Source organism: Vigna unguiculata, chromosome 11, assembly GCF_037176805.1.
Source record: "Vigna unguiculata cultivar grain cowpea cultivar isolate G323 ecotype 2 chromosome 11, ASM3717680v1, whole genome shotgun sequence".
Taxonomy (NCBI): Eukaryota; Viridiplantae; Streptophyta; class Magnoliopsida; order Fabales; family Fabaceae; genus Vigna; species Vigna unguiculata.
The window spans coordinates 14,125,261-14,133,616 of NC_140802.1; the positions used below are offsets into that span (position 1 = coordinate 14,125,261).

The following is an 8,356-nucleotide window of genomic DNA, read 5'->3' on the forward strand; positions in this document are numbered from 1 at the left end:
CATTTACTTCCTCATTGTATATGTTTACCGAAACATAACAAAGTTGAACTACATCCATAATAACATCAAGGGGAAGACTTTTTGTATTTCCAGAAAAGATGTTGACAGAAAATCTGACATCCTAATCAATAACAGTGTAGAATGTAGCTCCTACTACTGGGAAATGTAGAATGCGATTGACACAAATGCATTCAACGACTAAAATCCATGGTTATGTAATTGGTAAGAATGAGGAGACTTTTAATCAATAACAGTGTAGAATGTTGTTCCTACTACTGGGAAATGTAGAATGCGATTAACACTAATGCATTCAACGACTAAAATCCATGCTTATGTAATTGGTAAGAATGGCGAGACTTTTAGTATTTAAAGCAAAAATATTGACAAATATGCTAACATCGTGATGTGTGCCATCAATTATTCTAAGATAAATGACCATACCCCAAATAATCTATTTTGTTCCATTCTTAACTTCTTAGCGCTAGGATAACCATAAAACAGTCTCACCATTATTACCAATTACATAAGCATGGATTCTAGTCATTGAATGCAGTAGTGTTAATCGCATTCTACATTTCACAGTAGTAGGAGCTAAATTCTACACTGTTATTGATTAGGATGTCAGATTTTCTGTCAACATCTATTTTGAAAAATACTAAAAGTCTTCCCCCTTGTTGTTGTAGAGGAGATGTACACTAGTGCAGAAATGGTATATTACAACAAGATATTACAACATTTACACGCAAACCGATGTAGCACAGTGCGCGATGGCATTTTTGAAAATACTGAGACTATTATTACATCAGTTATAAAGAAAACCGATGTAACATTAATTTTTTTCGAGAAAAGAAATCAAAAAACCAAATTTTAAACACTACTACATCGATTCTCGCTAGTAACCGATGTAGTACCCGGATTAATTTCACAACACTTGCTGCTTTCCCCCTCATTTCTCGTTTTCTTCTTCGCGTGTGCTTCTTCTTCCTCTGCTCCGCTCCTCCGCTCCACCACTGTAATGCGAATGCGAACTGCTCCTCTGCCTCTCGTCGTCCAAGCAGCCGTTGCCACCGTCGTTCGTTCAATCACCGTAAACCCTTGCCCGCGCAACCCTTCGTTCGGCCACGCCGCTTCTCTGGTTTGGAACTCTGCTTCCACCGCACGGCCTCGCCACTGGAGCTTCGTCCGCCGTTAGTCGCCTCCGTAGTCAGACCAATCGCGCCTCCATCCGCCGCTTCTCTCAGGTTGGGGTTTGGTCAGAGCGTCGCGGCCGTTGCCGCTGTTGCTGGCCCTCGCGCTGCAGCTCTCCCGCCACCGCAGCACCGCATCGTCGAGGGGTCTCCGACGTCATTCGTGAAAAATGCCGCTGCCGCGACTGCCACTTGTTGCTGCCACCCTCTCCACGCCGCTGGTGCTCCATCCGCCGTTAGTCGCCTCCCGTAGTCAGACCAGTCGCGCCTCCATTCGCCGCTTCTCTGAGGTTGGGGTTTGGTCAGAGCGCCGCACCCGTTGCCGCCGCTGTTGGCCCTCATGCTGCAGCTCTCCCTCCACCTCGCCCGTTGCTGCCGCGGCTGCCATTTGTTGCTGCCACACTCTGTTGGTTGTTCAGGGCTGTGTAAGTGTTGTTTTACTTGCATTTGGTGGTCTGAAGGTTCAAACACTCTCACACTAGGAAAAAATTTTCATCTGCTATAACGGTTAGTTTTTTCAAATTTTATATAATTTTAATTCTTATATTTATTGGTATTAAATTTAAATCTTAATTGAATATCTAATTCAGATTATATTTGTTGATGTGTGCTTATAGTTATTATTGAACGTGTTGGTTAAGTCCGAAGGTGTCCGACCCTCGGCAATGTTTTTAGAAATTAGTTGAAGTATTTTTCAATCAATGATTTAAAGATGTTTTTCAATCATCAAGAAAATCATTTTTATAAACTTCAACTGTTCATTTGGACAGTTGGGGAATATTGAATGCCAGTATAAACAAGCTTTTTATGTTGTGTAGTAATGGATCGAAGTTGGGTGCATGCTAGTCGAATCACTGATGTGTATGAGAATGGCGTTGAAGAGTTTCTTCAATTTGCTCAGCGAAATGCAACACTCGTGAATGGAAAATATTACTGCCCTTGTGTTAATTGTTTGAATGTTAGACGACAATCAATTGAGTTGATACGAGAACATCTCCTTTGTGACGGTTTCTTAAAGAGTTATAGAACGTGGACCTGGCATGGTGAAGTTGTAAATCTCTCAAGCATACCTCAATCTGAATAGTCAAATGTATATCATGAAGATCGCATGGAGGATATGATTGATGATATTGGAGAAGACAATTTTAAAAACGCACAAGTGTATGATTCATTGAAAGATGATTCAGAAAAATCTTTATATCCCGGTTGTACAAGATTCACGCGTTTGTCAGCAATATTAAAATTATTTAACATCAAGGCAAGAAATGGGTGGATCGATAGAAGTTTCACTGAATTGCTTGAATTATTGCATGAAATGCTCCTAGAGGGGAATATGTTGCCGACCCGACACTATGAGGCAAAGAAGATACTATGTCCGATGGGTATGGAGTACCAGAAAATACATGCATGTCCAAATGATTGTATATTATATAGAAAAGAGTTTGAAACATTGACTAAGTGTCCAAGATGCGGGGTTTCACGATTCAAAGTGAAGGATGATGATATGGATGAAGATAACATGAAGAAGGGTCCTCCTGCAAAAGTGTTATGGTATCTTCCAATCATACCACGATTTAAACGTTTATTTGCCAATGTTAATGATGCAAAAAACCTTGTTTGGCATGCAAATGGAAGAAAGAGTGATGGATTGTTACGACACGCAGCTGACTCACCTCAATGGAAGAAAATTAATACTCTCTATCCACAATTTGGGAGTGATCCAAGAAATTTGAGGCTTGGTCTTGCAACAGATAGGATGAATCCTTACGGTAATTTAAGTAGCAAGCATAAATCGTGGCCTGTTTTGTTGATCATTTACAACTTGCCTTATTGGTTGTCTATGAAGAGAAAATACATGATGTTATCCATGATGATATTAGGACCAAAGCAACCAGGAAATGATATTGATGTTTACCTAACTCCATTGATAGAAGATTTGAGATTGTTGTGGGATGAAGGAGTAGAGGTGTTTGATGCACATGGAAATGAGAATTTCAATCTGCGAGCTTTGTTATTTTGCACAATCAATGACTTTCCGGCATATGGAAACTTGAGCGGTTATAGTGTGAAGGGACATTATGCTTGTCCGATATGTGAAGAAAACACAAGTTATCATCAACTAAAACATGGCAGGAAGACATGTTACATTGGTCATCGAAAATTTCTAAGACGTAATCACCCATATCGTAGGTTGAAAAAGGCTTTCAATGGATGCCAATAGGATAAAATTGCACCTTCACCCTTAACTGGAGAAGAAGTTTATGAGCGAGTGTGTCAAGTCAATGTCACATTTGGAAAAATACTAAAGAAACCTATCATGAAAAACATATGGAAGAAAAACTCAATATTCGTGTAGCAATTATGATTTTGTTAGTTATTTGGGTGTCTTAGCTCGACCAAAGGTGTCCATTTTAGAACCTAACTGGGATCATGTGACAGAAGCAGATAAAAACATGATTTGGCAGGATATTCGTGTAAGTTATTTGCTCAACTTATATATATTAACTCATTAATTATGATTTTGAATATTAATTACTTATGACCAATCTCTTATTTTGTAGTCAAACTTTCAGTTTGAAACTTCCAATTCCTTAAGGAGTAAGATAATGTCACCAGTAGCCTCAAAATGGAGATAATTCAAGACTAATTTGACTAGCTTTTACGTCTTTGGAAAATATAAAGACAAAAGCCCTTGTGAAATGTATGGCATAGATGAGGAGACATGGCAATTGTTTGTTCAGACTCAATTAGATCCTTCTTGGCAGGTATATTTTTTGTTGATGTTACATTTTGATAAAGTCATAGTGCCATTCACTATTTATGAATATTGTTTCTTTAATAGGTAAAGAGAAAGAAAGGTCAAGCTATCCAACAAAAAAATGCTACTCCTCACAGACTTTCTTGAGGAGGATATGACTTATTGGAAGAGAGAATGATGGAAGAGAAGTTAAAGAAACAAATGGACATAGCTGCTGCTGAAGAAGTTCCTTCTCCTCCATCTCCTCCTAGCCGACATGAGAAATGGAAGATGGCTCGTACAAAACCATGAGGGCAAATGACATCTGAGAAATCAATGATGATTGCTAAAAGAATTGTAAGTTAATGGAGATGATGTAGCAATTATTTATTGTAATTTGTATTATAAGTGACAATGTATTCTTTGTTACAGGATGAACTTGTAGAACAAAGTTCACAAGGTAATTTTGTCTCTCAGGGTCGTCATGACATATTGACCACTGCTATTGGTACTGAAGAACACCCTGGTTGTGTGCGTACTGCTGGTTTTGGTGTGGGTGTGAGACAATATTTTGGATCATGTCCTCGACCCAACACTTCTGCGGCACCTATGACTCAAGAGATGATGGAGCAATTTTCTCAGCAAATAAGGAGACAAGTTACTGAAGATTTAAGGCGTGAGTGGGAGCAACTATGGGAGTCCATGTCCACCAACCATAATGTGTTGAATCCAAATGAAGATGAGGACATAGAGACTGATATCTCCTATCGTTGTAAGTTGTTTGTTGGAGGTGTTCCTCATTTTGTGGCCATTGGGAGAGTCTATCCAGGTGGGTCCACCATGCACACTGTGCCAATGCCAGATGATTTGGTTAGAGTGGTGGTTGAAGACATTAGAGATGCCACTGCTCCAGTACCAGTGCCCACAGAGGAGGTGCAAGTAGTAGGAGATGCAATTGGAACATTTATCTCATGGCCAAAAGAATTAATCAAGAAATTTCAACAAAAAATGTATGTTTTTCTTAATTACATTTGTATATAACTTTTAACACACCTCATATTTAAGTTTGTTAGTATGTTTTACAGGATCCTAGGATTAGACAAAAGTCCCCAATTGTATCTCATGCAAGCCCTGAGCCTGATTATGAGCCCGAGGATGACCCCAAGGATGACCCCGAGGATGAGCCTAAGCTCCAGCCCCTATCTCACCAGAATGATAATCCAATTCAGGGGTTGATTGTGGCTTCTTCTGATTTGTATCAAGAACCTTTTCCCATTCCTTGGGATGCAACACTATTTGGCGTTGACAATGGCAATATACCTTTATATGTGAGCATGTCAGATTTGTGGGAAATAATACAGGGTAATCAGATGTTGAACATTGCAGTCATTCAACTTTGGATTATGTAAGTGCACTCTAAATTTAGATTTTGCATTTATCTTATGTTTTTTGTGAAATCAACCTTAGCCTTCTAAAATTGTGTGAATGTAGGTATCTAAATGAATTAATTGTCAATGCGGGGCACAATGATATTTATGGTTTCCTTGAGCCTCAAATTATACAAAAGTCTGGGAATAGATCAATGCACATTCAAAGATATATTCAACGATGGATTCATGAATCCTAAGAAAAGAATTTACATCGCCCCTTATATTGAAGGGTAAGTTGAACTCTTACTTTAGTTATTATCTAACTAATTTCATATCACTAAAATTCTTATTTACTAGGTCTCATTGGCAATTGATTATTATTTGCCCCATAAACCGTGTTATCGTCTGGTTTTGTTCATTGCACAAGAAGCCAAGCAAAGAAATGAAAACTTTAGTACAAAGGTATGTGTTCATTACAAATGTAATGTGTTTTATCATGATTATATTGTAAATTACTAATGACTTTTATTTTAGTGCTATTAATGTAAGTGGTGTCTTGGATGGTAAATCCACTGCATCTTCATCTCATCTGCATTGGATTTATCCTAAGGTATATTTTGCATTGAATCTACATATTATCAACTAAAATGTCTTAGTTCTTCATATATTAATTACATAAATTTCATATATTAGTGCAATAGGCAACGTGGAAGCTTTGAGTGTGGATACTATGTTATGCATTGGATGTGGACTATAGCTTGTGCTACCATTGTTGATTCATGGGCCGATGTAAGAGTTGATTCAATTATTGATGATTAACTTTGCATCCTATGATACACCATAATTAATATATTCTATATTTCAGGTTTTTGATGGAGTCGAGCCATTGGGTAAAGATAAAATTGAAGATATTCGCAAGGAATGGGCAAGATATTTTTTGAGGCTAAAACATTAGTTTTGATAGCCATTAGAAATGTTTTATTTTGGATATGTAAGGTATTTTGTAGCCTTAACATTTAGCCTAATAGTTTTGATAGGATTTAGTAAATGATTGTATCTTAGGAAACGAAAATTTGAATTGTCTGGAATCTGGCTTTTTGTGACTTTTACATGTTATTGGATAGTTCCCAAAACAAGCTGACTTTTGAAAAAAAAAACATCTCTTTATTACATCGGTTGTGACCATAACCGATGTAATACACCCCACCTATTACATCGGTTCCTACCTTAACCGATGTAATATGTTCTGGTCGTGATTTCTCCACTTTAAATCTCTTGCAGCGGTTAAAGTTGACCGAGGTAATATGTTATAGCTATTACAGCGGGTCGAGCAACCGATCTAATATGTCAAACACTTATTACATTGGCAAATATTACATCGGTGGTATGACCGATGTAATAGGCTTTTTCTGCACTAGTGGTAGTTCAACTTTTTTATGTTTCGATAAACACATACAATGAGGAAGTAAATGTTGTTTTAAAAAAAAATTGTTCCTTATTTGCCTTGTATAAAGACAAAGATGGTGATGACTTGAACCCTTATCAAGTTTCTTTTAAATTTCAATCCACACACAAAGGCAAGATGTCCATAAGAAGATGGCTAATTAATTTTTCAGCTACATGAAGATTCTAGTAAATTTCATATGTTCCGAGAAATGAAGAAAGTAACTTACATTAATATGGAATGAAAGATCCTTTACCATACCGAGACAGCGAAAGATTGATGGTTTATCTTTGCTTGTAAATGTACTAATATCCAACCAAATGTCATACATTCAAATCTAGAAGGTAAACTTAAGCGGACACTTTCTTTACAACTTGAACATTTGCCTTTTCTAAGAGAGATTTTATGCCCCTTCCTAATTGTTGGATCCATTCTTAAAATAGCTATTGAGAAAGGTGTTTTAAAGAGTCACTTTCACCTTCTGAACATTGGTAAATGATGCAAAATTAACAATATGTATCTTAAGTTGCATGTTTTTATCCTTAAAACTTCGATATATACAACGAAAATCATCTCATTGTAGAACGTCAAATGCCTTGTTTCAAGGAAGCTAAAACAAGGCACTCCTTCCGAGTTAAAGATAACCTTTTATGAAACAACTTTTGGCGTTCTAGAATGAGTTGATCTTCGTTTTGTATATATCGAAGTTTTGTAGTAAGGGTAAAAACACCATGTTACATTCCAACATATAACTTAAGATGTATATTCGTAATCGTAACCCATTTATCAATGCTTAGAAGGTGAAAATGACTCTTTTGAACACCTTTCTCAAAAGTTATTCTAGAGATGCATCCAATAGTCTGAGAAATACAGAAATTCTCTCTTGGTAAAGATGAAAGTTAATGTTATAAAAGAAGTGACTACTTAAGTTCATCCATAATAACATCAAGGGGAAGACTTTTTGTATTTTCCAGAAAAGATGTTGACAGAAAATCTGACATCCTAATCAATAACAGTGTAGAATGTAGCTCCTACTACTGGGAAATGTAGAATGCGATTAATAGTAATGCATTCAACGACTAAAATCCATGGTTATGTAATTGGTAGGAATGAGGAGACTTTTAATCAATAATAGTGTAGAATGTAGTTCCTACTACTGGGAAATGTAGAATTCGATTAACACTATTGCATTCAACGACTAAAATCCATGCTTATGTAATTTGTAAGAATGGGGAGACTTTTAGTATTTAAAGCAAAAATATTGACAGATATGCTAACATCGTGATGTGTACCATCAATTATTCTAAGATAAATTACCGTACTCCAAATAATCTATTTTGTTCCATTCTTAACTTTTTAGCGCTAGGATAACCATAAAACAGTCTCCCCATTATTACCGATTACATAAGCATGGATTTTAATCGTTGAATGCATTAGTGTTAATCACATTCTACATTTACCAGTCGTAGGAGCTAAATTCTACATTGTTATTGATTAGGATGTCAGATTTTCTGTCAACATCTTTTTTGGAATATACTAAAAGTTTTCCCCTTGTTGTTTTAGAGGATATGTAGTTCAACTTTGTTATGTTTAAGTAAACATATACAATGAGGAAGTA

At 36.7% G+C, this 8,356-nt stretch overlaps 1 pseudogene across 1 annotated transcript; it reads left to right on the plus strand.

Annotated features, from left to right (window-relative positions):
• Positions 1–697: 697 nt before the first annotated feature.
• LOC146881536 (uncharacterized) lies at positions 698–6,388 on the plus strand (annotated as a pseudogene). Its single transcript, XR_014986602.1, has 9 exons — positions 698–3,952; positions 4,030–4,281; positions 4,357–4,959; positions 5,010–5,329; positions 5,416–5,584; positions 5,652–5,756; positions 5,829–5,904; positions 5,988–6,083; positions 6,160–6,388. The product of XR_014986602.1 is annotated as an uncharacterized LOC146881536 (transcript).
• Positions 6,389–8,356: the final 1,968 nt, after the last annotated feature.